The 27,312-nt window shown below is 42.9% G+C and overlaps 1 protein-coding gene across 2 annotated transcripts in view; it reads left to right on the top strand.

The window, feature by feature from the left end:
• LOC139561682 (protein NDRG2-like) overlaps positions 1 to 27,312 on the top strand; it is a 43,937-nt gene that overhangs the window by 2,198 nt on the left and 14,427 nt on the right. The window contains exon 1 of one of the 2 annotated variants that reach the window (XM_071378929.1): positions 10,765 to 11,153. The exons of the other annotated variant lie outside the window; for it this stretch is intronic. The gene's annotated coding sequence lies outside the window, so the exon portion shown is untranslated. Of the gene's footprint in view, positions 1 to 10,764; positions 11,154 to 27,312 lie in introns of those variants that run through there. 2 annotated transcript variants of the gene reach the window in all.

Consider the following 27,312-nt stretch of genomic DNA (forward strand, 5'->3'; position numbering starts at 1 on the left):
TGGTGTCTAAAATGGCACCCACTTTTCTACATAGTGTGTGGTTGACAGTAATGCCCTATATGGAAGACGGTGTCTCTCCTTTAGCTGTGTTGACTGTGTCTGTGAGTTACATCTGTATCCATGTACAGTACTGAATGTCTCCTTTAGCTGTGTTGACTGTCAGTGTACAGTACCTGTCTCTTAACTGTGTTCCCTGCTAGCTGTGTTGACTGTGTCAGTGAGTTTTCTGTCTGTATCCATGTGCAGTAGTGTATATCTCAGTATTTACACTGTGTTCCCTGTGGCCCAGGGCCAGACACAGATAGGCCAACCAGTATAATACCCTGTCTGTTCCCACACACACACACACACACACACACACACTGCTCTTACAGCCGCTCAACACAATCCTATTTATAACCATCACAACCCACCATGCTTCCCTCCTTCATTCATGTTTCCCGTGCTGGGTCCATTTAGCTATGGGTTGGACCTTGTGTTGTTTTGGTGCTGCCCTCAGGTTTGTGTTAGGGGGAGAGTGTGTTTGTGTTTGTGTTAGGGGGAGAGTGTGTTTGTGTTAGGGGGAGAGTGTGTATGTGTGTTAGGGGGAGAGTGTGTATGTGTTAGGGGGAGAGTGTGTTTGTGTTAGGGGGAGAGTGTGTGTGTGAGAGAGAGATGTGGTGTTTGTGGTGGACTGAGGCTGGTGTAGTGCTGTGTGTGTGTGTGTGTGTGTGTGTGTGTGTGTGTGTGTGTGGATCCATTTTAGACCCCCCCCCCCCCCCCCCAATGTATCTAATGATCTCTTTCACAACTCCTATTGACTCATGTTTTGTAACCCAGTCTCAACATGTCATGGCATTTTGAAAACACCAGCACAGTTTAATAAGGTTTTTTACAATATAGCACCACATAGGGCTGCTGTTACAACACCCATTAGTTACTGTATGGCTGCATCCCAAACACCACACTGTTCCCTACACAGTCTCACAGGGCTCTGGTCAAAGGTAGTGCACTAAATTGTGAATAGGGTGTCATTTGGGATGTGTTATATGTGTTTTGGTTCTCCAGCCACACAATCTGTTATTCAGACAATCATATCTCCTTTTCATTTACTTGTCATTTTACATAACCAACCAATCTCCAGCACACGGATCTCTGTATTCATTGTTAATTTAGAGGCTTTACTGGTAATTGTTGTCCATAACTACGCACACACACACACACACACACACACACACACACACACACACACACACACACACACACGACTGGTTGAATTAACAGCATGAATGTAGATGGTTGCCATCCAGAAGAAGACAACAACAACAACTCAGTACTCCAACTCCCTGAACTAAAGCGTTCAGAGAGTACTCCAACTCCCTGAACTAAAGCGTTCAGAGAGTACTCTGTGTGAAAGTAAAACAGGTGTTGTGGGTGCCTCTGCTAGTCTATAGACAGTAAGGCAAAATGAGAAAGGGAGACTCCCTCCTATTTAGAGAACAGTAATATGTTCCACATATCCTCTCAGAAAAAAGGTCAATGCATCGGCTCACAAATTACTACTCTGATTTCAAATAAAATAGTATTTTATTTGTCACATGCGCCGAATACAACAGGTGTAGTAGACCTTACAGTGAAATGCTTACTTACAAGCCCTTAACCAACAATGCAGTTTTAACGAAAAATACCAACACAAATAAAGAAATAATAGTAACAAATATTTAAATAGCAGCAGTAAAATTACAATAGCAAGCCTATGTTTTTGGGGGTACCGGTACAGAGTAAATGTGCGGGGGCACCGGTTAGTCGAGGTAATATGTATATGTAGGTAGAGTTATTAAAGTAACTATGCATAGATAATAAACAGAGAGTAGCAGCAGTGTAAAAGAGGGGGGGTGCAAATAGTCTGGGTAGCCATTTGATTAGATGTTCAGGGGGTAGCTTGGGGGTAGAAGCTGTTTAGAAGCATCTTGGACCTAGACTTGGCGCAACGTTACTGTTTGCCTTGCGGTAGCAGATTGAACAGTCTATGACTAGGGTGGCTGGAGTCTTTGCCAGTTTTTAGGGCCTTACTCTGACACCGCCTTGTGTAGAGGTCCTGGATGGCAGGGAGCTTGGCCCCAGTGAGGTACTGGGCTGTTCGCATTACCCTCTGTAGTGCCTTGCGGTCGGAGGCCGAGCAGTTGCCATACCAGGCAGTGATGCAACCGGTCAGGATGCTCTCGATGGTGCAGCTGTAGAACATTTTGAAGATTCGATATCCAGACAAGCTCTCTATTTATTCTCTACATGCATGGTGGATACCCTACGCTCCTGTGACCGTCCGGGATTTGAACCCCAGTCCTGTGTTGGTCCACTGAGCAAAAGCCTCCCATCAGTTTTCTCAATGTACTACCAGTCCATAATCACAGCTCTCTACATTTTTTTTACTGTCTAGTCAATAGCTATCAAGCCCTAGCAGTAGATTACAGATCACATTGCCGTTGCTCATTTCTGAAAACGTTGTTGTGATGCCACTGTCTGATGTAAGCTACAGTCAGATTTGTAGAGATCTGATGGAAGTTGTGATTTTAAGGTAAATGGTTTCTGTTGCGATCAGCTGTGTGTGTGTATATATATATATATATATATATATATATATATATATATATATATATACAATATTTATAAGCGATTGTGTGTGTATATATATATATATATATACAATATTTATAAGCGATTGGACTTTGTGACTTCACGGTGTTGTTTACACTGTAGGTTTTAGAGGTCGACCGATTAATCGAAATGGCCGATTAATTAGGGCCGATTTCAAATTTTCATAACAATCGGTAATCGGCACTTTTGGACACCGATTATGGCCGACTACATTGCACTCCATGAGGAGACTGCGTGGCAGGCTGACTACCTGTTATGCGAGTGCAGCAAGGAGCCACGGTAAGGTGCTAGCTAGCATTAAACTTATTTTATAAAAAACAATCAATCTTAACATAATCACTAGTTAACTACACATGGTTGATGATATTACTAGTTATCTAGCTTGTCCTGCGTTGCATATAATCAATGCGGTGCCCGTTAATTTATCATTGAATCACAGCCTACTTCGCCAAACGGGTGATTTAACAAGTGCATTCGTGAAAAAAACACTGTCGTTGCACCAATGTGTACCTAACCATAAACATCAATGCTTTTCTTTAATCAATACACAAGTATATATATTTAAACCTGCATATTTAGTTAATATTGCCTGCTGACATGAATTTCTTTTAACTAGGGAAATTGTGTCACTTCTCTTGCGTTCAGTGCAACAGAGTCAGGGTATATGCAGGAGTTTGGGCCGCCTGGCTCATTGCGAACTGTGTGAAGACCATTTTTTCCGAACAAAGACCATAATTAATTTGCCAGAATTGTACAGAATTATGACATAACATTGAAGGTTGTGCAATGTAACAGCAATATTTAGACTTAACGATGCCACCCGTTAGATAAAAGACGGAACGGTTCCGTATTTCACTGAAAGAATAAACGTTTTGCATTCGAAATGATAGTTTCCGGATTTGACCATATTAATGATCTAAGGCTCATATTTCTTTGTGTTATTATATTATAATTAAGTATGATTTGATAGAGCAGTCTGACTGAGCGGTGGTAGGCAACAGCAGGCTCATAAGCATTCATTCAAACAGCACTTTCCTGCATTTGCCAGCAGCTCTTTGCTGTGCTTCAAGCATTGCGCTGTTTATGACTTCAAGCCTATCAACTCCAGAGATTAGGCTGGCAATACTAAAGTACCTATTAGAACATCCAATAGTCAAAGGTATATGAAATACAAATGGTATAGAGAGAAATAGTCCTATGATAACTACAACCTAAAACTCCTTACCTGGGAATATTGTTAAAAGGAACCACCAGCTTTAATATGTTCTGAGCAAGGAACTTAAAGGCACTGTCACCTTAGTGTATGTAAACTTCTGACCCACTGGAATTGTGATACAGTGAATTATAAGTGAAATAATCTGTCTGTAAACAATTGTTGGAAAAAATACTTGTATCATGCACAAAGTAGATGTCCTAACTGACTTGTCAAAACTATAGTTTGTTTACAAGAAATTTGTGGAGTTGTTGAAAAACGAGTTTTACTGACTCCAACCTAAGTGTATGGAAACTTCCGATATCAACTGTAGAAAGGCTTCTGAAGTTTATAATTTCCACTTTTAAATTTCAGACCTGATTTTCCCTTGCGAAGAATGTATCAACCCACACAAATATGTGGGTTGATACAAGAAGTGAAGTGTTAAAACACACACACAGTAATTGAGATTACTACATGGATATACTGTATATTGGATCATAATAATGAAGATATTGCTTCAAATCTAGGTCTTCAGTATTCAGGGGGTTGTTGTTGTTTTTCCAACACGTCCGCTATGTGTTTGCAGGTTGTCATTTATTGTCATGAATCTTGCCCTGGAGGCAGCTCTGCAGAGTGGTCTCCAGCTGACACAGATACAGCAACCTGCTCTTTGTCTTCCATACTGTGTGTGTGTGTGTGTGTGTGTGTGTGTGTGTGTGTGTGTGTGTGTGTGTGTGTGTGAGCTTTTCTGTGTCTTCAAGCGTGTGAGAGTAAAGATCTGTTCGGTTCTGAACAAGTATGCCTTTGAGAAGAGGCAAAACAAAGAGAGAGAGAGAGAAAGAAGGACAAAATGTCTAAAGGAATAGAACAAGCGACTCTAGCCACCATGGAGATATTGAGAGGTGCCAACGCTCTCTCTCTCTCTCTCTCTCTCAGGATGAGGGAAACATAGATTGCCTATGCTTCTAAAGGAAAAACTGTAGAAAAGGACTGCTATCTCTCTCTCTCTCCACTCTCTCTCAATATCAATCTTTTCTTTCTGTCACTCAACTCTTCACACTGTTTTCTTTTCATTTCTGTGAGACCGTTATTGTGAACCTGTTCATGAATATCGCTCATTCACAATGATTCAAACCAGGGCTAACCACAGTGCTACAAACACTTCCTTGACAAACACACACAGGCAGACCCCCACCCGTTTCCCTCCACACACACACACACACACACACACACACACACACACACACACACACACACACACACACACACACACACACACACACACACACACACACACAAACACACACAGGCAGACCCCCACCCCTTTCCCTCCCTCCACACACACACACACACACACACACACACACACACACACACACACACACACACACACACACACACACACACACACACACACACACACACAGGCAGACCCCCACCCCTTTCCCTCCACACACACACACACACACACACACACACACACACACACACACACACACACACACACACACACACACACACACACACACACACAGGCACACAGGCAGAGCCACCCCCCCACCCCCTTCCCTCCAAACACACACACACACGCAGACCCCCCCTTCCCCCAAACACACATGTGCACATACATACACACACACACACACATATTTGACCTTCACGCTAGGGGATATTGCTATACATATGTAGGCTCTTAATTTGAGACAGTTTTCTAGAGCAGGAAAATAATCCTGCAGTAACATGAAGTGTGAATGATGTGAATGATTATGTGGATTATAAATAATTAAAATTTTTGTAGGGATTGACACATTATTCGTTAGAGCAAATCAAGTCTAAAAATGTAAGTGGAATTACAAACTTCAGAATCCTTTTTAAAACTCAAATAGACAACAAGTTTGCATCTCCTGCCATGCAGGAAAATTCTCATCAACAAAAGAGTGATCAAATTAAGGTCTTGCATCTGTAGCCGATCCAGATAGCCAGATACAGTAGCTATAGGAGGCCACCCGGGAGCTGACAGATATCTGGCAGCGTTCAGTGAGGAAGTCAGCAAAGCCAAAATAAATCAAACGCCTAACTTCAGTGTGAATGTCAAATTGAATCTAAATTAGTCTACAAATCAAATGCACATCGTGCTTGTATAATGTTATGTTATTGACAATAGTGAGAAAGTGAATGATACAAAGCCCAATATACAGTAAACCATACCTATTAGAGGTCGACTGATTATGATTTATCAACGCCGATACCGATTATTGGAGGACCAAAAAAAGCTGATACCGATAAATCGGCCGATTTTCTTTTTAAATATATATATTTTTAGATATATATATATATTTGTAATAATGACAATTACACCAATACTGAATGAACACTTATTTCAACTTAATATAATACATCAATAAAATCAATTTAGTCTCAAATAAATAATGAAACATGTTCAATTTGGTTTAAATAATGCAAACACTAAGTGTTGGAGAAGAAAGTAAAAGTGTGCCATGTAAAAAAGCTAACGTTTAACTTCATTCGGACCACCTCGACAACATCCGGTGAAATTGCAGAGCGCGAAATTCAAAATACAAAAGTAGTATTATTAAACATTCATAAAAATACAGGTGTTATACACTATTCTTTAGCTTAGAATCTTGGTAATCGAAACGCTTTGTCCGATTTACAATAGGCTTTATGGCGAAAGCATAGCATTTGATCGTCTGAGGACAGCGCCTCACCCACTTCCTGCATTAACATGAATTCATAAACATCACAGGTGTCGCAAAACTCAAAAATAGCGATAAAATAAATCACTTACATTTTACATTTACATTTAAGTCATTTAGCAGACGCTCTTATCCAGAGCGACTTACAAATTGAAGATCTTCATCTTTTTGCAATCCAAAGGGTCCCAGTTACACAATTAATGGTCGTTTTGTTCGATAAAGTCCTTCTTTATATCCCAAAAATGTCAGTTTATTTGGCGCGTGATTTAGAAATCCACCTGTTCCAACTCGCCCAACTTGCCTACAAAGGAATCTAAAAAGTTACCTGTAAACTTCGTCCAAACAATTCAAACAAAGTTTCTAATCCAACCTAGGTACCCTAATATGTAAATAATTGATAAAAATTAAGACGGAATATACAGTGTTCAATCCAGGAGAAAAAGAACGAATAGCGCGTGCCAAAAGACGAGTCCTACTGAGGGATACTTCGAAAGAATACGAATACTTCTCAATTTTTCAAAAAACAAGCATGAAACAATTTCTAAAGACTGTTGACATCTAGTGGAAGCCATAGGAACTGCACTCTGCATCCTAATTATATGACTTTCCCATAGAAAAGCATTGAAAAGTCCTCTGGGTTTCGCCTGCCAAATCAGTTCTGATATACTCACATACATTATTTTAACAGTTATAGACACTTTAGAGTGTTTTCTATCCAATACTACCATGCATATGCATATCCTAGCTTCTGGGCCTGAGTAACAGGCAGTTTACTTTGGGCACCTCAGTCATCCAAACTTCCGAATACTGCCCCCTAGCCTTAAAAAGTTAACTTCTTATGGCTGCAATCCCGCTACCGGGATGATATGACAACAGCCAGTGAAAGTGCAGGGCGCCAAATTCAAACAACAGAAATCTTATAATTAAAATTCCTCAGACATACATGTGTCTTATATCATTTTAAAGGTAATCTTGTTGTTAATCCCACCAAAGTGTCCGATTTCAAATATGCTTTTCAGCGAAAGCACTACAAACGATTATGGTCGGTCACCACCAAACCACAATAAGCACAGCCATTTATCCAGCGAAAGATAGCTTTCACAAAAAGCAGAAATAGAGATAAAATGAATCACTAACCTTTGATTATCTTCATCAGATGACACTCATAGGACTTCATGTTACACAATACATGCATGTTTTGTTTGATAAAGTTCATATTTATATAAAAAAATCTGAGTTTACATTGGCGCATTCACTAGTTCCAAAAACATCAAGTGATTTTGCATAGCCACATCGTTTCAACAGAAATACTCATCATAAATGTAGATGATAATACAAGTTATACACATGGTATTATAGATATACCTCTCCTTAATGCAACCGCTGTGTCAGATTTAAAAAAAACTTTACGGAAAAAACAAACCATGCAATAATCTGAGACGGCGCTCAGAACAATAGCCAAATTAGCCGCCATGTTGGAGTCAACAGAAACCAGAAATTACATGATAAATAATCCCTTTGATGATATTTATCAGAATGCACTCCCAGGAATCCTAGTTCCACAATAAATTGTTGTTTTGTTCGATAATGTCCATTACTTATGTCCTATTAGCTAATTTTGCTAGCGTGTGTAGTATACGTGTCCAAACGCTCGCGCAGATGCAGGCAAACGTCGGACAAAAACTTCAAAAAGTTATATTACAAGTCGAATAAACTGGTCAAATTTAGTAGAGAATCAATCTTCAAGATGTTGTTATCTTATATATCCAATAACGTTCCAACAGGAGCATTCTTTTCAGTCTCTATAAGTAATGGAACGCATGACGATATCATGAGGAAAGTGCGTGACCAAGAACTGGCACTCTGCCAGACCACTGACTCAAACACCTCCCATCCGGTCCCACAGCACAGCATAAGCTTCATTCCACGTTCTACTGACTGTTGCCATCTAGTGGAAGGCGTAGGAAGTGCAAACAGATCCATATATTACAGGGAATTAAATAGGCGATGACTTTAACATCGACCACTCTCAGAATTCTCACTTCCTGTTTGGATTTTTCTTGCCTGCCATATGAGTTCTGTTACACTCACAGACATAATCCAAACAGTTTTAGAAACTTTAGAGTGTTTTCTATCCAATACTAATAATAATATGCATATCTTAGTAACTGGGACTGAGGAGCAGGCCGTTTACTCTGGGCACCTTTCATCCAAGCTACTCAATACTGCCCCTGCAGCCATAAAAAGTTAAACAGCTTGGAAAATTCCAGAAAATTATGTAATGGCTTTAGAAGCTTCTGATAGGCTAATTGACATCATTTGAGTCAATTGAAGGTGTACCTGTGGATGTATTTCAAGGCCTACCTTCAAACTCAGTGCCTCTTTACTTAACATCATGGGAAAATCAAAAGAAATTAGCCAAGACCTCAGAATTTTTTTTGTAGAACTCCACAAGTCTGGTTCATCCTTGGGAGCAATTTCCAAACGCCTGAAGTTACCACGTTCATCTGTACAAACAATAGTACGCAAGAATAAACATCATGGGACCAGGCAGCCGTCATACCGCTCAGGAAGGAGACGCGTTCTGTCTCCTAGAGATGAACGTACTTTGGTGCGAAAAGTGCAAATCAATCCCAGAACAACAGCAAAGGACCTTGTGAAGATGCTGGAGGAAACACGTACAAAAGTATCTATATCCACAGTAAAACGAGTCCTATATCGACATAACCTGAAAGGCCGCTCAGCAAGGAAGAAGCCACTTCTCCAAAACCGCCATAAAAAGCCAGACTACGGTTTGCAACTGCACATGGGGCGGCAGGGTAGCCTAGTGGTTAGAGCATTGGGCTAGTCACCGAAAGGTTGCAATTTCGAATCCCCGAGCTGACAAGGTACAAATCTGTTGTACTGCTCCTGAACAAGGCAGTTAACCCACTGTTCCTAGGCTGTCATTAAAAATAAGAATTTGTTCTTAACTGACTTGCCTACACAAATAAAGGTAAAATAAACAAATAAAATGGGGACAAAGATTGTACTTTTTTGAGAAATGTCTTCTGGTCTGATGAAACAAAAATAGAACTGTCTGGCCATAATGACCATTGTTATCCCAACCGTGAAGCACGGGGGTGGCAGCATCATGTTGTGGGGGTGCTTTGCTGCAGGAGGGACTGTTGCACTCCACAAAATAGATGGCATCATGAGGCAGGAAAATGATGTGGATATATTGAAGCAACATCTCAAGACATCAGTCAGGAAGTTAAAACTTGGTAGCAAATGGGTCTTACAAATAGACATGACCCCAAGCATATTTCCAAAGTTGTGGCAAAATGGCTTAAGGACAACAAAGTCAAGTTATTGGAGTGGCCATCACAAAGCCCTGACCTCAATCCTATAGAAAATGTGTGGGCAGAACTGAAAAAGCGTATGAGAGCAAGGAGGCCTACAAACCTGACTCAGTTACACCAGCACTGTCAGGAGGAATGGGCCAAAATTCACCCAACTTATTGTGGGAAGCTTATGGAAGGCTACCCAAAACGTTTGACCCAAATTAAACAATTTAAAGGCAATGCTACCAAATACTAATTAAGTGTATGTAAACCTCTGACCCACTGGGAATTTGATGAAAGAAACAAAAGCTGAAATAAATCCTTCTCTCTACTAGTATTCTGGCATTTTACATTATTAAAATAAAGTGGTTATCCTAACTGACCTAAGACAGGGAACTTTTACGAGGATTAAATGTCAGGAATTGTGAAACTGAGTTGAAATGTATTTGGCTAAGGTGTATGTAAACTTCTAACTTCAACTGTATATAATAGGCCATGTATTCGTTGAAGCACAGTCCTTTCTTTGCGTTGTATAACAAAGTTGAACCTGGAAGAACTGTCTGAGATTCTCTGAGTCGTCCCCACTCCCTCTACAAATCTGAAATCTTGTTTAGCTATTAATCCCCCTCTCATGTTGCATACCCTTGAGAACAAACACACACACACACACACACACACACACACACACACACACACTACACAGCAAATAGTTTAACCTTTAACATCTCAACCTTTCACCCTACATTCCAAATTTAGACTGCCTTAGTGTGTGTGTTGTTTGTGTGTGTGTGTTGTTTGTCAGGCGCATAGCCAGTAGAGAAAGAGAAGCCAAATGAGAAAGGGGAGCCCCTGCCAACATGATTGTTTACCCCGCTTTCCATTACACTGGAAGCTTGTTGTTGGATGAAGAGAGAGAGAGAGAGAGAGAAATGGATAGATAAAAAGGAGCGGGAGAGGGAGGGAAATGGAGAGAGGGGGGAATAACAAGGGAGCAAGGGGTGAAGAATAGGGGGAGAGTTATAAAATACAGAGAGAAGGTGACAGAGAAAGGTGGAGAGAGAGTGAAAGCAGACAGAGAAACAGACAGATCGACAAAGGTATTAGAGAGAGGGAAGAGAAAGACGAATGCAGAGGGCAAGAGAGAGAGAGAGCTAGAGAAAAAATAGATATATTATTGAGAAAAGAGAGAGTGAGATCCAGGTGCTCTGATAGTTATTCAACTCATGTCTGACTGCAGGTGTTTTAGAGACTGACTGGCCTCTCAGAGGGGTTGAACAAAGCAGGGTGAGTAAGCCACACACACAATTCCACACACACACACACAAACACACACACTTGGGTGTGTGAGCTGTATCTGTACAGTCGTGTTATCAGCACCCAGCAGAAACATAGCAGTACAGGGACACGCCTCAGTGAACAGCAGGACGCGAGCTATAGATCAAGGACCGAATATCCTGGAGCCACCCAGAAATAATTTAAAATAATGGAAAAGTAACGACTCCACAACTCTGATATTCTCCCACAGGGATTCACTTACTGTAACAGTGCTTTTTCATAGAAAAAAAACATAAAATATTAAAAGAATAATTGTTGATTTCGATAGGCAGATAACTGTGTCAGGGTAATTCTAATAGAACGGGTGTCCATAACTCTGGTCCTTGAGGGCTGTAGAGTCCACAGGTTTTCATCAGGCTCTGTTCACTATGGCCTATAATAGGTCAGATGTGTGCCGTCTGTTGACTACAGGCCAGGGGTATGTCGTCTGTTGACTACAGGCCAGGGGTATGTCGTCTGTTGTCTAAAGGCCAGGGGAATGCTGTCTGTTATCTAAAGGCCAGGGGAATGCCGTCTGTTGACTACAGGCCAGGGGAATGCTGTCTGTTGTCTAAAGGCCAGGGGAATGTTGTCTGTTGTCTAAAGGCCAGGGGAATGTTGTCTGTTGTCTAAAGGCCAGGGGAATGCTGTCTGTTGTCTAAAGGCCAGGGGAATGCCGTCTGTTGACTACAGGCCAGGGGAATGCTGTCTGTTGTCTAAAGGCCAGGGGAATGTTGTCTGTTGTCTAAAGGCCAGGGGAATGCTGTCTGTTGTCTAAAGGCCAGGGGAATGCTGTCTGTTGTCTAAAGGCCAGGGGAATGCTGTCTGTTGTCTAAAGGCCAGGGGAATGTTGTCTGTTGTCTAAAGGCCAGGGGAATGCTGTCTGTTGTCTAAAGGCCAGGGGAATGCTGTCTGTTGTCTAAAGGCCAGGGGAATGCTGTCTGTTGTCTAAAGGCCAGGGGAATGCTGTCTGTTGTCTAAAGGCCAGGGTAATGCTGTCTGTTGACTAAAGGCCAGGGGAATGCTGTCTGTTGACTAAAGGCCAGGGTAATGCTGTCTGTTATCTAAAGGCCAGGGGAATGCTGTCTGTTGTCTAAAGGCCAGGGGAATGCTGTCTGTTATCTAAAGGCCAGGGGAATGTCGTCTGTTGACTACAGGCCAGGGGTATGTCGTCTGTTGTCTAAAGGCCAGGGGAATGCTGTCTGTTGATTAAAGGCCAGGGGTATGTCGTCTGTTGACTACAGGCCAGGGGTATGTCGTCTGTTGTCTAAAGGCCAGGGGAATGCTGTCTGTTGTCTAAAGGCCAGGGGAATGCTGTCTGTTGTCTAAAGGCCAGGGGAATGCTGTCTGTTGTCTAAAGGCCAGGGGAATGTTGTCTGTTGTCTAAAGGCCAGGGGAATGTTGTCTGTTGTCTAAAGGCCAGGGGAATGTTGTCTGTTGTCTAAAGGCCAGGGGAATGCTGTCTGTTGTCTAAAGGCCAGGTGTATGGAGTTGGCTCTCTGGCCAGTCAGTCAATGATTGATCAATGAAGGGTGAACAGAGAACCAACAGAGACCGGGAAGGGACACAGCAGATCTCAAGGGCACTGACCTGTATTACCTTGTATCAAAGCAATATCTACTGTAGCCACGTAATACCATCCATTCCACAACAGAAAGATGTGATTTCTGGAAAGCTAAAGAATAGCATCCACTTGAGGGAGATGAGACTCTGTGGTGAAAAGCATCCAGAAAGATGTGTTTCCTCAGATGACTTACTGATCCTTTAGCTGTGTTTCTGTGTTCTTCTGTTCTGATTCATGATCCTCTTCAGATTCATGATCCTCTTCTGTTGGCAGAACCAATCGAGAGATCAGGGCTCATATTTATCAAGCGTCTCAGAGAAGAAGTGCTGAGCTGATCTAGGATCAGCGATTTAGATCATAATGAATCAAATTATTATGAACAGGGAGGACCTGATCCTAGATCAGTTCTTCTACTCTGAGACGCCTGATGGTCAGAGGCCCATATCTGTGTCACTACTCCTTGTAACACTTGGTAGTCTCTGTAGTGGAAGAAGTCTATCCAGGTGGCAGAGTAATGAGGTAGAAATGGTCCGAAAGGTTGTTGACATTTCGCATATTGGTCCAAGGCTGCCTGATAGCGGTTCAAAGACCTGACGCCGTGGCAGTCGAAGCTCACTTGAGAGAGCTGAACTATTCTATCACAGAGTAATATTGTAGTCCTTGATGGTGAATCAACAATCAACACGGTCCCGTGTGGCTCAGTTGGTAGAGCATGGCGCTTGCAACGCCAGGGTTGTGGGTTCATTCCCCACGGGGGGACCAGGATGAATATGTATCAACTTTCCAATTTGTAAGTCGCTCTGGATAAGAGCGTCTGCTAAATGACTTAAATGTAAATGTAAACAAGTGTTTACTTCACTGAAGCTACACTTACAGTATTCCTCATACCTGGGTTGCATTCACTGGAGAGCATAATAATAGAAATATCAGATAGATCAGATAGAAATATATTATGTAGAACAGATATGCTTCTATGGAGTGAGCATATGGAATTGGCCATTGTTACCTTGCGTTGATTTTATAGTGTACCATTTCTAGTGTTGATTCAGGTGTTAAATTAACACTAATTTGTGTAAAATTACCCCAGTGTTGGTGTTAAGACAACCAGGGTTAAATCAAAACCACGCCCGTCATTCTCATATTTCCCAGCATGCTCTATTACAGTTAGATTTTTGAATTGTTTGTTTCAATATTTCAATATCTATACTTATTGCACTCGTTACTGAAATGGTTGTTCCAGTTGAGATACTTTAGGGCATGGTTTCCCAAACTCAGTCATGGAGACCTCAAGGCGTGCACGTTTTGTTTTTTGCCCTGGCGCTACACAGCTGATTTTAAATAATTAACTTATCATTACGCTTTAATTATTTGAATCAGCTGTGTAGTACTAGGTCAAAAGCCAAAACGTTCACCCCTTGGGAGTCCCCAGGACAGAGTTTGGGAAACACTGCTGGGTAGTCTTATATCTTAGTCTCCCCAACCCGGCAGTCATTCTGAATGCAGGTTGTGGGTGAATAAAAATGATAACTGTTGGATATCCCCACGCTGGCTGGGTTCCAAGATGTAAGATGACGCCGGACTGGATGGCCGCCATATTGAAAGTTCCGAGCCAACTTTGCTATTTTATGATTTTGTCTATTTTCACAAAAGGTATCCGCTATCATTTCTTACAACCAACTTGCCAGTGTACAGTCACTTGATAATAAGATGGATTGGTGCGGCTGGCTTCCGGGTTAAGCGAATACTGTGTCAAGAAGCAGTGCTGCTTGGCAGGGTCGTGTTTCGGTGGACGCATGGCTCTCGACCTCTGCCTCTCCCGAGTCTGTGCGGAAGTTGCAGCGATGGGACAAGACTGTACCTACCAATTGGATATCACAAAATTGGGGAGAAAAAGGGGTACAAAGTAATTAAAAAATATATAATTATTTTTATTTTTATATGAAATACAAAAAATTTTACAAAAAAACTACTTACTGCTATTCTAGTTGCCGGTGAATTTAATGCCACGTCGTTATGAAACGTGATACCCAATTTACATCAACACGTCTCCCTCAAAAGTCCTAGGACACTGTTATTCTACCCGCAAGCATGCAAGGCCCTCCCTTGTCGGCCATTCGGCAAATCAGATCATGTTTACAAGCAGAAGCTCAAACAGGAATTACCCGTCACTCGCTCTGTTGTGAAATGGTCACCAGAATCATAGATTATGCTACAGGATTATGCTGATGATACTGATTGGAATATGTTTCGGGACTCCGACGATTACATCAACGTGCTAACCACCTCCATCACCGGCTTCATTAGGAAATGCATTATCGACATTCTCCCCACAGTGAAGGTTCGCTGCTTCCCCAATCAAAAGCCCTCGATTAACACTGAGGTTGGCGATAAACTAAAGGACAGGGCTGCCGCACACAGGGCTATCACAGACAACCCTGAGGCTACGGCTGAGAACAGGAACAGGTACACAATATAACCTCCGCAGAGCAAAAGGTCAATATAGGAATTAGGTGGAATCATACTACATAGGCTCTGACGCCCGCCGCATGTGGCAGGGGCTACAGTCATTACGGATTACGAAGGAAGACCCAGCCGTGATCTGCCCAATGATGCCTCTCTACCAGACAAACTCAATGCATTATATGCACACTTTGACAATAACAAGATTGTGCGGGGCCGCCACTGACTAAAGGCCAGGGGAATGCTGTCTGTTGTCTAAAGGCCAGGGGAATGCGATGTGAGATGTGAGGGCCGCCAATGACTCAGAAGATTGGATGATCTCACTCTGAGGCCGACGTAAGTGAAGTCTTTAATCAGGTCAACCGATGATATTCCAGGGCGCGTTCTCAGTAGCATGTGCAGAACAGCTGGCAGGCATATTCACGGTAATTCTCAACCTCTTCTTGTCCCAGTCTGTAATCCCCACATTCATGTCCACATTCTTGTCCCCCAGAACACCATTGTCCCCTCCAAACTCGTCACCAAGCTTAGGAACCTGGGACTGAACACCTCCCTCTGCAACTGGATCCTGTACTTCCTGACAGGCCAACCCCAGGTGGTGAGGGTAGGCAACTTCAACTCCGCCATGCTGACCCTCAGGAGTGTGTGCTTAGTCCCCTCCTGTATTCACTGTTCACCCATGACTGTCTGGCCACGCATGACTCCAACACCATCATCATATTTGCTAACGAAACAACGGTGGTAGGCCTGATCACCGGCGACAATGAGCCAGCCTACAGGGAGGAGGTCAGTGACCTGGTAGTGTGGGGCTGGAACAACAACCTCTCCCTCAACGTCAGTACCACCAAGGAGCTGATAGTAGACTACAGAAAACGGGGGTCGAACACATCCACATCAACAGGACTGCAGTGGAGCAAGTTGAAAGTTTCAAGTTCTTTTGTGTCTAAATCACTAGGAACTTAAAATGGTTCACACACATGCTTACAGTCGTGAAGAAGGCGCGACAACGCCTCTTCACCCTCAGGAGGTTGAAAAGGTTTGGCATGGGCCCGCAAATCCTCAAAGTTATAGAGCTGTACCATTGAGAGCATCTTGACTGGCTGCATCACTGCTTGGTATGGAAGTTGCACCGCCCACAATCGCATGACGCTACAGAGGGTGGTGCGGACAGCCCGGTACATCACTAGGACCGTGCTCCATGCCATCCAGGACCTCTATACTGACTACATACAGTGGGGAGAACAAGTATTTGATACACTGCCGATTTTGCAGGTTTTCCTACTTACAAAGCATGTAGAGGTCTGTCATTTTTATCATAGGTACACTTCAACTGTGAGAGACGGAATCTAAAACAAAAATCCAGAAAATCACATTGTATGATTTTTAAGTAATTAATTTGCATTTTATTGCATGACATAAGTATTTGATCACCTACCAACCAGTAAGAATTCCGCCTCTCACAGACCTGTTAGTTTTTCTTTAAGAAGCCCTCCTGTTCTCCACTCATTACCTGTATTAACTGCACATGTTTGAACTCGTTACCTGTATAAAAGACACCTGTCCACACACTCAATCAAACAGACTCCAACCTCTCCACAATGGCCAAGACCAGAGAGCTGTGTAAGGACATCAGGGATGAAATTGTAGACCTGCACAAGGCTGGGATGGGCTACAGGACAATAGGCAAGCAGCTTGGTGAGAAGGCAACAGCTGTTGGTGCAATTATAAAAAAATGGAAGAAGTTCAAGATGATGGTCAATCACCCTCGGTCTGGGGCTCCATGCAAGATCTCACCTCGTGGGGCATCAATGATCATGAGGAAGGTGAGGGATCAGCCCAGAACTACACGGCAGGACCTGGTCAATGACCTGAAGAGAGCTGGGACCACAGTCTCAAAGAAAACCATTAGTAACACACTACGCCGTCATGGATTAAAATCCTGCAGCGCACGCAAGGTCCCCCTGCTCAAGCCAGCGCATGTCCAGGTTCGTCTGAAGTTTGCCAATGACCATCTGGATGATCCAGAGGAGGAATGGGAGAAGGTCATGTGGTTTGATGTGACAAAAATAGAGCTTTTTGGTCTAAACTCCACTCGCCGTGTTTGGAGGAAGAAGAAGGATGAGTACAACCCCAAGAACACCATCCCAACCGTGAGGCATGGAGGTGGAAACATCATTCTTTGGGGATGCTTTTCTGCAAAGGGCACAGGGCGGCTGCACTGTATTGAGGGGAGGATGGATGGGGCCATGTATCGCGAGATCTTGGCCAACAACCTCCTTCCCTCAGTAAGAGCATTGAGATGGGTCGTGGCTGGGTCTTCCAGCATGACAACGACCCGAAACACACAGCCAGGGCAACTAAGGAGTTGCTCCGTAAGAAGCATCTCAAGGTCCTGGAGTGGCCTACCCAGTCTCCAGACCTGAACCCAATAGAAAATCTTTGGAGGGAGCTGAAAGTCCGTATTGCCCAGCGACAGACCCGAAACCTGAAGGATCTGGAGAACGTCTGTATGGAGGAGTGGGCCAAAATCCCTGCTGCAGTGTGTACAAACCTGGTCAAGAACTACAGGAAACGTATGATCTCTGTAATTGCAAACAAAGGTTTCTGTACCCAATATTAAGTTCTGCTTTTCTGATGTATCAAATACAGTGGGGAGAACAAGTATTTGATACACTGCTGATTTTGCAGATTTTCCTACTTACAAAGCATGTAGAGGTCTGTAATTTTTATCATAGGTACACTTCAACTGTGAGAGACGGAATATAAAACAAAAATCCCGAAAATCACATTGTATGATTTTTAAGTAATTAATTTGCATTTTATTGCATGACATAAGTATTTGATACATCAGAAAAGCAGAACTTAATATTTGGTACAGAAACCTTTGTTTGCAATTAGAGAGATCATACGTTTCCTGTAGTTCTTGACTAGGTTTGCACACACTGCAGCAGGGATTTTGGCCCACTCCTCCCTACAGATCTTCTCCAGATCCTTCAGGTTTCGGGGCTGTCGCTGGGCAATACGGACTTTCAGCTCCCTCCAAAGATTTTCTATTGGGTTCAGGTCTGGAGACTGGCTAGGCCACTCCAGGACCTTGAGATGCTTCTTACGGAGCCACTCCTTAGTTGCCATGGCTGTGTGCTTCGTGTCGTTGTCATGCTGGAAGACCCAGCCACGACCCATCTTCAATGCTCTTACTGAGGGAAGGAGGTTGTTGGCTAAGATCTCGCAATACATGGCCCCATCCATCCTCCCCTCAATACGGTGCAGTCGTTATGTCATGCAATAAAATGCAAATGAATTACTTAAAAATCATACAATGTGATTTTCTGGATTTTTGTTTTAGATTCTGTCTCTCACAGTTGAAGTGTATCTATGATAAAAATTACAGACCTCTACATGCTTTGTAAGTAGGAAAACCTGCAAAATCGGCAGTGTATCAAATACTTGTTCTCCCCACTGTACATGCACACCAACTCACATACAATCATCATATACGCTTCTGCTACTCTGTTTATCATATATCCTGATGTCTAGTCACCTTACCCCTATACATATCTATCGATCCAGTATCCCTGCCCATTGTAAATATGGTAATGACCTTGACCCTGTATATAGCTTACTTCATCGTGTTCATTGTGTTCTTCTTATTTTATGTGTTTTTATTGTGTTTTTGTTCTACCTTGTTATTTTTAGTAATACACTGTTATTGATTACTGCATTGTTGGGTTTAGAGCTTGCAAGAAAGGCATTTCACTGTACTTGTGCATGTGACCTTGAAACTTGAATTACACATCACTTTGCAAGTCAGGATAATGTGACTTGGAGGTCTGATGTTGCCTGTAAATCATGCGTTTCAGGCCACTCTATTCGGGTAAAACTAGCCCCTCAAAATAAGTCCTTATCAAATATGTGTTGTATTGTGTTAATTCCTTTAATGTTAATGATTTTTTTTCATTTTTTTTCTTTTGGAAAAGTTTTGTTGAATTTCCTTTTAAAACAGCTCATATTTTCGCACATCATTTTATACACATAAAAACGGCATAAAATTATAAAACACAGTATTTGAATATTTACATTTAAATTAGTTAAAAAGTACATGTTGTTATAAACAATAGAAACAACCATGAATAAAAGTACGTTTTCTTGTAAAAAACATCCAATTCTGTAAAAGCCATTTAAAATGTGTACAAATTATTTAACAAAGATAAGTACATGTATCACTTTGTTGAAAGGCTGTTGAAAGGCTGTCTTCGGTCCTTTGTACAGGAACAGGGTGAGTCCTTATCAAACTCGCCCCCTCCTGCTCCTCCGAATCAATTGACGTCCAGTCCGTCGGGGCCCAGAGGAGATACCTCCCCTAGGCGCCGCAGCGCTGTCAGATCGTGGCCGCCGGGACATTGGGTGTTGTGTGGGACGCTTCGCCTGGAGTCGAGGCCCCCTTTCTTCTGTACCACCCCAGGGCTACCATGGCCACTGCCTGGGGGGTGGTCTCTACTCGTTTTGCTACCAGCAGGTTGCGGGAGGACCACAGTGCATCCTTCACACGTGAGGGTGGGCCAGAGCTTGGTGAAGGCCTTCGGCCCACCCCATACAGCACGAACTGGGGCGTTAGGTCCTCCCCTGCTGGCAGAAACAGGGAGATCAGGGGGCCTGCTTCCTTCCACAGGTCCCTGGCGGCTCTGCACTCCCAGAGCAAGTGCCTCATCGAACTCATCTTGGCCGCAGCGTGGTCGGGGGCACGCGGATGTCCTCGCCATTCTTCGGGAGTGCATAATGGCCCTGACCGGGAGGATCTCATGGGCGACCATCCAGGACAGGTCCCGGTGTCGGTTCAGGAAAGCAGGATAGGCCATGTTGCGCCAAACCGTTGTGGGCTCGCCTGTAGCAAGCCCGCGCACTGGACACACTGGTTCCCACTCCTGCACAAGAGAGAGAAGAGAGCAATGTTTAGTTAAAACCGTGACTGCCTCTTTTTCAAGTTTAAAATGTATTAAAAACTTTTGGAGCTGGACGTAGTGTGTGGGGAGCAGGAAAGAGACTGGGGCTCGCAGGTCGACCGGGATCAGCCTCAGGGTCCTGAGGTAAGATCCCAGCCAGAACCGTGCGACGGCCTGGGTCTTTTTGTTGACTGGGAAGTTGGCAAGAGGAAATGTAACACTGTGTAGCAGCTGCCCAGGAACAAGTAGAGATCAGGCAAGCCTTAATGATCAAATATTTGCTAAGGATCTCACTTAGTGAAGGTCACAGTACTGAAAATGGATGAATGCAACAAAGAAATGTCTCTTCACTAACAAATACAGTCATGGGTGATAACTTTACAATTCACTCGAAAGGCAAGGCACTCTGGGAAATATTCAAATAAGGCTTTACACAAAGCAATGTCTTAATTTAACACTGAAAAGTGTGGACCAGTATAGACACTGGACCAGTTTTATATTTCACACTCTCAGTGTTGATTTAACACTGGAGTATTTGCTGTGCAGTGCGCAACATTTCTATCTCACGTTTTCAGAATGTTGCGCCCTCCTGAACGCAACCATGCCGCCTTCATAAGCTTCATGATTTTTAAACTGAACACATTGAGTTACATATGGCAGCTGTACTGACTACTCCACCGAATGGTCAGATTATATCCAAAGCCTGTGTAAACACAATTATCCAGCGAGAGCTATTTCCTGATGCGTAAAAGCTGATTTGCGTGTCAGGCTACCAAGCGCTTCAGGACCGATAACGGAAGCTAAGCAGCTGTTGAATAACATCCATAATACAAAGAGCAAACTGTTGAGAGCTAGAGACAGAGATATACAGTGGGGAGAACAAGTATTTGATACACTGCCGATTTTGCAGGTTTTCCTACTTACAAAGCATGTAGAGGTCTGTAATTTTTATCATAGGTACACTTCAACTATGAGAGACGGAATCTAAAACAAAAATCCAGAAAATCACATTGTATGATTTTTAAGTAATTAATTTGCATTTTATTGCATGACATAAGTATTTGATCACCTACCGACCAGTAAGAATTCCGGCTCTCACAGACCTGTTAGTTTTTCTTTAAGAAGCCCACCTGTTCTCCACTCATTACCTGTATTAACTGCACCTGTTTGAGCTCGTTACCTGTATAAAAGACACCTGTCCACACACTCAATCAAACAGACTCCAACCTCTCCACAATGGCCAAGACCAGAGAGATGTGTAAGGACATCAGGGGTAAATTGTAGACCTGCACAAGGCTGGGATGGGCTACAGGACAATAGGCAAGCAGCTTGGTGAGAAGGCAACAACTGTTGGCGCAATTATTAGAAAATGGAAGAAGTTCAAGATGACGGTCAATCACCCTCGGTCTGGGGCTCCATGCAAGATCTCACCTCGTGGGGCATCAATGATCATGAGGAAGGTGAGGGATCAGCCCAGAACTACACGGCAGGACCTGGTCAATGACCTGAAGAGAGCTGGGATCACAGTCTCAAAGAAAACCATTAGTAACACACTACGCCGTCATGGATTAAAATCCTGCAGTGCACGCAAGGTCCCCTTGCTCAAGCCAGCGCATGTCCAGGCCCGTCTGAAGTTTGCCAATGACCCTCTGGATGATCCAGAGGAGGAGTGGGAGAAGGTCATGTGGTTTGATGAGACAAAAATTGAGCTTTTTGGTCTAAACTCCACTCGCCGTGTTTGGAGGAAGAAGAAGGATGAGTACAACCCCAAGAACACCATCCCAACCGTGAAGCATGGAGGTGGAAACATCATTCTTTGGGGATGCTTTTCTGCAAAGGGGACAGGACGACTGCACCGTATTGAGGGGAGGATGTATGGGGCCATGTATCGCGAGATCTTGGCCAACAACCTCCTTCCCTCAGTAAGAGCATTGAAGATGGGTCGTGGCTGGGTCTTCCAGCATGACAACGACCCGAAACACACAGCCAGGGCAACTAAGGAGTGGCTCCGTAAGAAGCATCTCAAGGTCCTGGATTGGCCTAGCCAGTCTCCAGACCTGAACCCAATAGAAAATCTTTGGAGGGAGCTGAAAGTCCGTATTGCCCAGCAACAGCCCCGAAACCTGAAGGATCTGGAGAAGGTCTGTATGGAGGAGTGGGCCAAAATCCCTGCTGCAGTGTGTGCAAACCTGGTCAAGAACTACAGGAAACGTATGATCTCTGTAATTGCAAACAAAGGTTTCTGTACCAAATATTAAGTTCTGCTTTTCTGATGTATCAAATACTTATGTCATGCAATAAAATGCAAATTAATTACTTAAAAATCATACAATGTGATTTTCTGGATTTTTGTTTTAGATTCCGTCTCCCACAGTTGAAGTGTACCTATGATAAAAATTACAGACCTCTACATGCTTTGTAAGTAGGAAAACTTGCAAAATCGGCAGTGTATCAAATACTTGTTCTCCCCACTGTACATACAGTGCCTTAATAAGAAAGTATTCATACCCATTGAATAAAATAAAAATTTTGATTGTTTTGTCACTGACCTAGACCATGTTCAAAGTGGAATGATGTTTTTCAATAATTTTACAAATGACAAGCTGAAATGTCTTGAATCAATAAGTATTCAACCCCTTTATGGCACCCCTAAATAAATTCAAGAGTAAAAATGAGCTTAACAAAGTTACCTAATACATTGAATGGACTCACTGTGTGCAATAATACTGTTTACATGATTTTTTATGACTACCTCATCTCTGTACTCAACTCATAAAATGATCTGTAAGGTCCCTCAGTCGAGCATCGAGATTCAACCACAAAGACCAGGAAGGTTTTCCAATGCCTCGCAAAGAAGGGCACTCACTATGAGGCCAATGTTAACTTTAAAACAGTTAAAGAGTTTAATGGTTGTGATGAGAGAGAGAGAGAGAGAGAGAGGCTAATACATAATCAACCTAACCGCTAGTCACATGACTGAATGATTGCCACATTCCAGTCGATAGCTAACCAACTAGCTCTGGCATATGACACATTGTGGCTGATCATTTTGTGAAACAGTGTGATGCAATGCTGCTGCCTGTGTAGAGCTCCGGTCTGAAGTAGTGCACTATATAGGGAATTGGGATGATGTCACTGTTTGTTGATTTGCAGAGAGCTGATTGACATTGTTATCCAAGATTAGGGCTTGTATTGTAATGAATTACTTGTGTACAACCAAATTGTACCGGGTGATTGTCTCTCTGATAATTATTCCGTTACCATTCCATAAAATTACTTTCCTGTCATGTGGCATTAGATTTGACATCTAGTCGCTCGCTATTTAAATGTTAATTTCAGTATTTGAAAGTACTAATATTATGAAGGGGATAAAATATCTTCTTTGTTCTGAATAATGGAGTGGAATAAAGACGCTTGTGAAGTGGTAGCATCGCCGCCTCCAGCTCACATAGCTATGCTGTCAGCAAGGGTTGGAGTCCAGCCTACTGTCCTTTAAAATGTCATACAAATCTATATGACCCAGCACCCCTTTTCTGTCTTATGTAGAAACATTTGAAATTGTGTTTTTCACATTGGATAAAAGTTGAGATTCTACAAAAACACTGCAGTTGAGCAACAATGGGAAGGTATTTCTGCTTTGAAAGGTGATAAACTTGTAACCCCACTTTTGACAAAATTAGCCTTGAATGTTTTGGTACACATACCGGAGAGCTCTTCTTTGTCTACACCCATTCAGCATCATGCACACACCCTTAAGCCTTAGCCTCACCCATCTCTTTAAGGATTCACATGTGAGGCCATGTGCTTAGCAGAGTGAGCCAGGTAGTGTAGTAAACAACCAAAGATTTCAAGAGTAAAAGTGGTGAAGATAGTAGCCTACAATAAGGAAACGCTCCAGGTCAAAATACACTTGATCTAGTCCTTGGTCTGTATCCTAATCTGACTTTGGTGCAGGTCATGTTGTTCTTCATTACCGTCTCTGGTAAACACACACTATATCAAATAAATACGTTTATTTGTCACATGCACAGGATACAGAAGGTGTATTTTTGAATGTGTGAAATGGTTACTTGCATAGTAACAATATCAAAAACAGAAAGTGTCCAGATAAATATTTTATCATTATTAGATGATGCTTACCCAGACACATGTGTCTAAATTGATGGGTCATGTGAAAGAGAGGCTATATAGCCATCCCCCAGCCACATCTAGCTACGTGGATGGGTCTCAATTGTCTACACCTGTTCACATGTTCATGAAGTAAAATAAATGGCCGTAATCACCCCATGACACACCTGGCTAACTTGATGGGCCATGTACTCATCTGGTGAAGTGGAGTCTTGTTTGGACATGTACATTAACTGCTAAACAATGAACCATAATGCCAACCCATACAGTACTAGCAATACAAATGGATGGTCATATCGTGGCACCCCATATTATCGGCATATTCAACAGCGTTTAAGAAGTATATTACCTTCAACAGTGTTATCTTGTGATCAAGCTGTCAATGTTTTGTGATTATTGGTGTCGTAAAAATGTTAGCTAACGGGTTAGCAATTAGCATGTTTGACATTTCAGTGGAAATACTACTATAAGTGGTTCAGTAAAGAAAATAAGTCTGCATACCACTGCTGGCTTTCTTCTGAGGCTAAGCAGGGTTGGTCCTGGTCAGTCCCTGGATGGGAGACCAGATGCTGCTGGAAGTGGTGTTGGAGGGCCAGTAGGTGGCACTCTTTCCTCTGGTCTAAAAAAAATTAATATCCCAATGCCCCAGGGCAGTGATTGGGGACACTGCCCTGTGTAGGGTGCTGTCTTTTCGGATGGGACGTTAAACGGGTGTCCTGACTCTCTGAGGTCATTAAAGATCCCATGGCACTTATCATAAGAGTAGGGGTGTTAACCCCGGTGTCCTTGCTAAAATTCCCAATCTGACCTTCAAACCATCACAGTCACCTAATAATCCCCAGTTTCAATTGGCTCGTTCATCCCCCTCTTCTCCAAGGATAGCAAGGATTATCTGCACATACTGAGAAGCTCATGATATAGACAGAAGCATGCTACATGGCAGACCAATCCGAATTCATCTCTCAGTCATGTCCAGTCCATCCATGGCTAGCAGGATGGTTCTTGTCTTTTTCCGTGGCTGAACCAACTAGGCTTGTAATTTCATTTTTTTTGTTGTATTTACAGATGCATACAAGTTTGTTATTAAGGCACATGAAAGTTCACATGTTCCAGGAGGCATTTTTGCCAAAAAACACATTTTGATGAGAATGATTCATTTCCTGAAACAGGTAACATACAGTGGGGAGAACAAGTATTTGATACACTGCCGATTTTGCAGGTTTTCCTACTTACAAAGCATGTAGAGGTCTGTAATTATTATCATAGGTACACTTCAACTATGAGAGACGGAATCTAAAACAAAAATCCAGAAAATCACATTGTATGATTTTTAAGTAATTAATTTGCATTTTATTGCATGACATAAGTATTTGATACATCAGAAAAGCAGAACTTAATATTTGGTACAGAAACCTTTGTTTGCAATTACAGAGATCATACGTTTCCTGTAGTTCTTGACTAGGTTTGCACACACTGCAGCAGGGATTTTGGCCCACTCCTCCCTACAGATCTTCTCCAGATCCTTCAGGTTTCGGGGCTGTCGCTGGGCAATACGGACTTTCAGCTCCCTCCAAAGATTTTCTATTGGGTTCAGGTCTGGAGACTGGCTAGGCCACTCCAGGACCTTGAGATGCTTCTTACGGAGCCACTCCTTAGTTGCCATGGCTGTGTGCTTCGTGTCGTTGTCATGCTGGAAGACCCAGCCACGACCCATCTTCAATGCTCTTACTGAGGGAAGGAGGTTGTTGGCCAAGATCTCGCGATACATGGCCCCATCCATCCTCCCCTCAATACGGTGCAGTCGTCCTGTCCCCTTTGCAGAAAAGCATCCCCAAAGAATGATGTTTCCACCTCCATGCTTCACGGTTGGGATGGTGTTCTTGGGGTTGTACTCATACTTCTTCTTCCTCCAAACACGGCGAGTGGAGTTAGACCAAAAAGCTCTATTTTTGTCTCATCAGACCACATGACCTTCTCCCATTCCTCCTCTGGATCATCCAGATGGTCATTGGCAAACTTCAGACAGGCCTGGACATGCACTGGCTTAAGCAGGGGGACCTTGCGTGCGCTGCAGGATTTTAATCCATGACGGCGTAGTGTGTTACTAATGGTTTTCTTTGAGACTGTGGTCCCAGCTCTCTTCAGGTCATTGACCAGGTCCTGCCGTGTAGTTCTGGGCTGATCCCTCACCTTCCTCATGATCATTGATGCCCCACGAGGTGAAATCTTGCATGGAGCCCCAGACCGAGGGTGATTGACCGTCATCTTGAACTTCTTCCATTTTCTAATAATTGCGCCAACAGTTGTTTCCTTCTCACCAAGCTGCTTGCCTATTGTCCTGTAGCCCATCCCAGCCTTGTGCAGGTCTACAATTTTATCCCTGATGTCCTTACACAGCTCTCTGGTCTTGGCCATTGTGGAGAGGTTGGAATCTGTTTGATTGTGTGTGGACAGGTGTCTTTTATACAGGTAACGAGTTCAAACAGGTGCAGTTAATACAGGTAATGAGTGGAGAACAGGAGGGCTTCTTAAAGAAAAACTAACAGGTCTGTGAGAGCCGGAATTCTTACTGGTTGGTAGGTGATCAAATACTTATGTCATGCAATAAAATGCAAATTAATTATTTAAAAATCATACAATGTGATTTTCTGGATTTTTGTTTTAGATTCCGTCTCTCACAGTTGAAGTGTACCTATGATAAAAATTACAGACCTCTACATGCTTTGTAAGTAGGAAAACCTGCAAAATCGGCAGTGTATCAAATACTTGTTCTCCCCACTGTATTTAAAAAGTAACCTACTTCTTCTCTGAAGGATATCCTGTCCCTAAATTGCAACAGCCTGACGGAATAGAAAACACACATCTAGGGAAGGGATGTGCCAATGGTTAGCCACAAGCCAAGCTACAACCGCCATTTCATCATCCATCAGCCTTCAATGTGCACTTCCTCATTTCAGACAGGCTACTGTTTTGGGCACGGTCCATTTGATACGGAAAGAATAAAAAAACAGGCTATATTATTAGGCTCACAAGTGGA

Source organism: Salvelinus alpinus, chromosome 31 (genome assembly GCF_045679555.1).
Source record: "Salvelinus alpinus chromosome 31, SLU_Salpinus.1, whole genome shotgun sequence".
NCBI classification, from domain to species: Eukaryota; Metazoa; Chordata; class Actinopteri; order Salmoniformes; family Salmonidae; genus Salvelinus; species Salvelinus alpinus.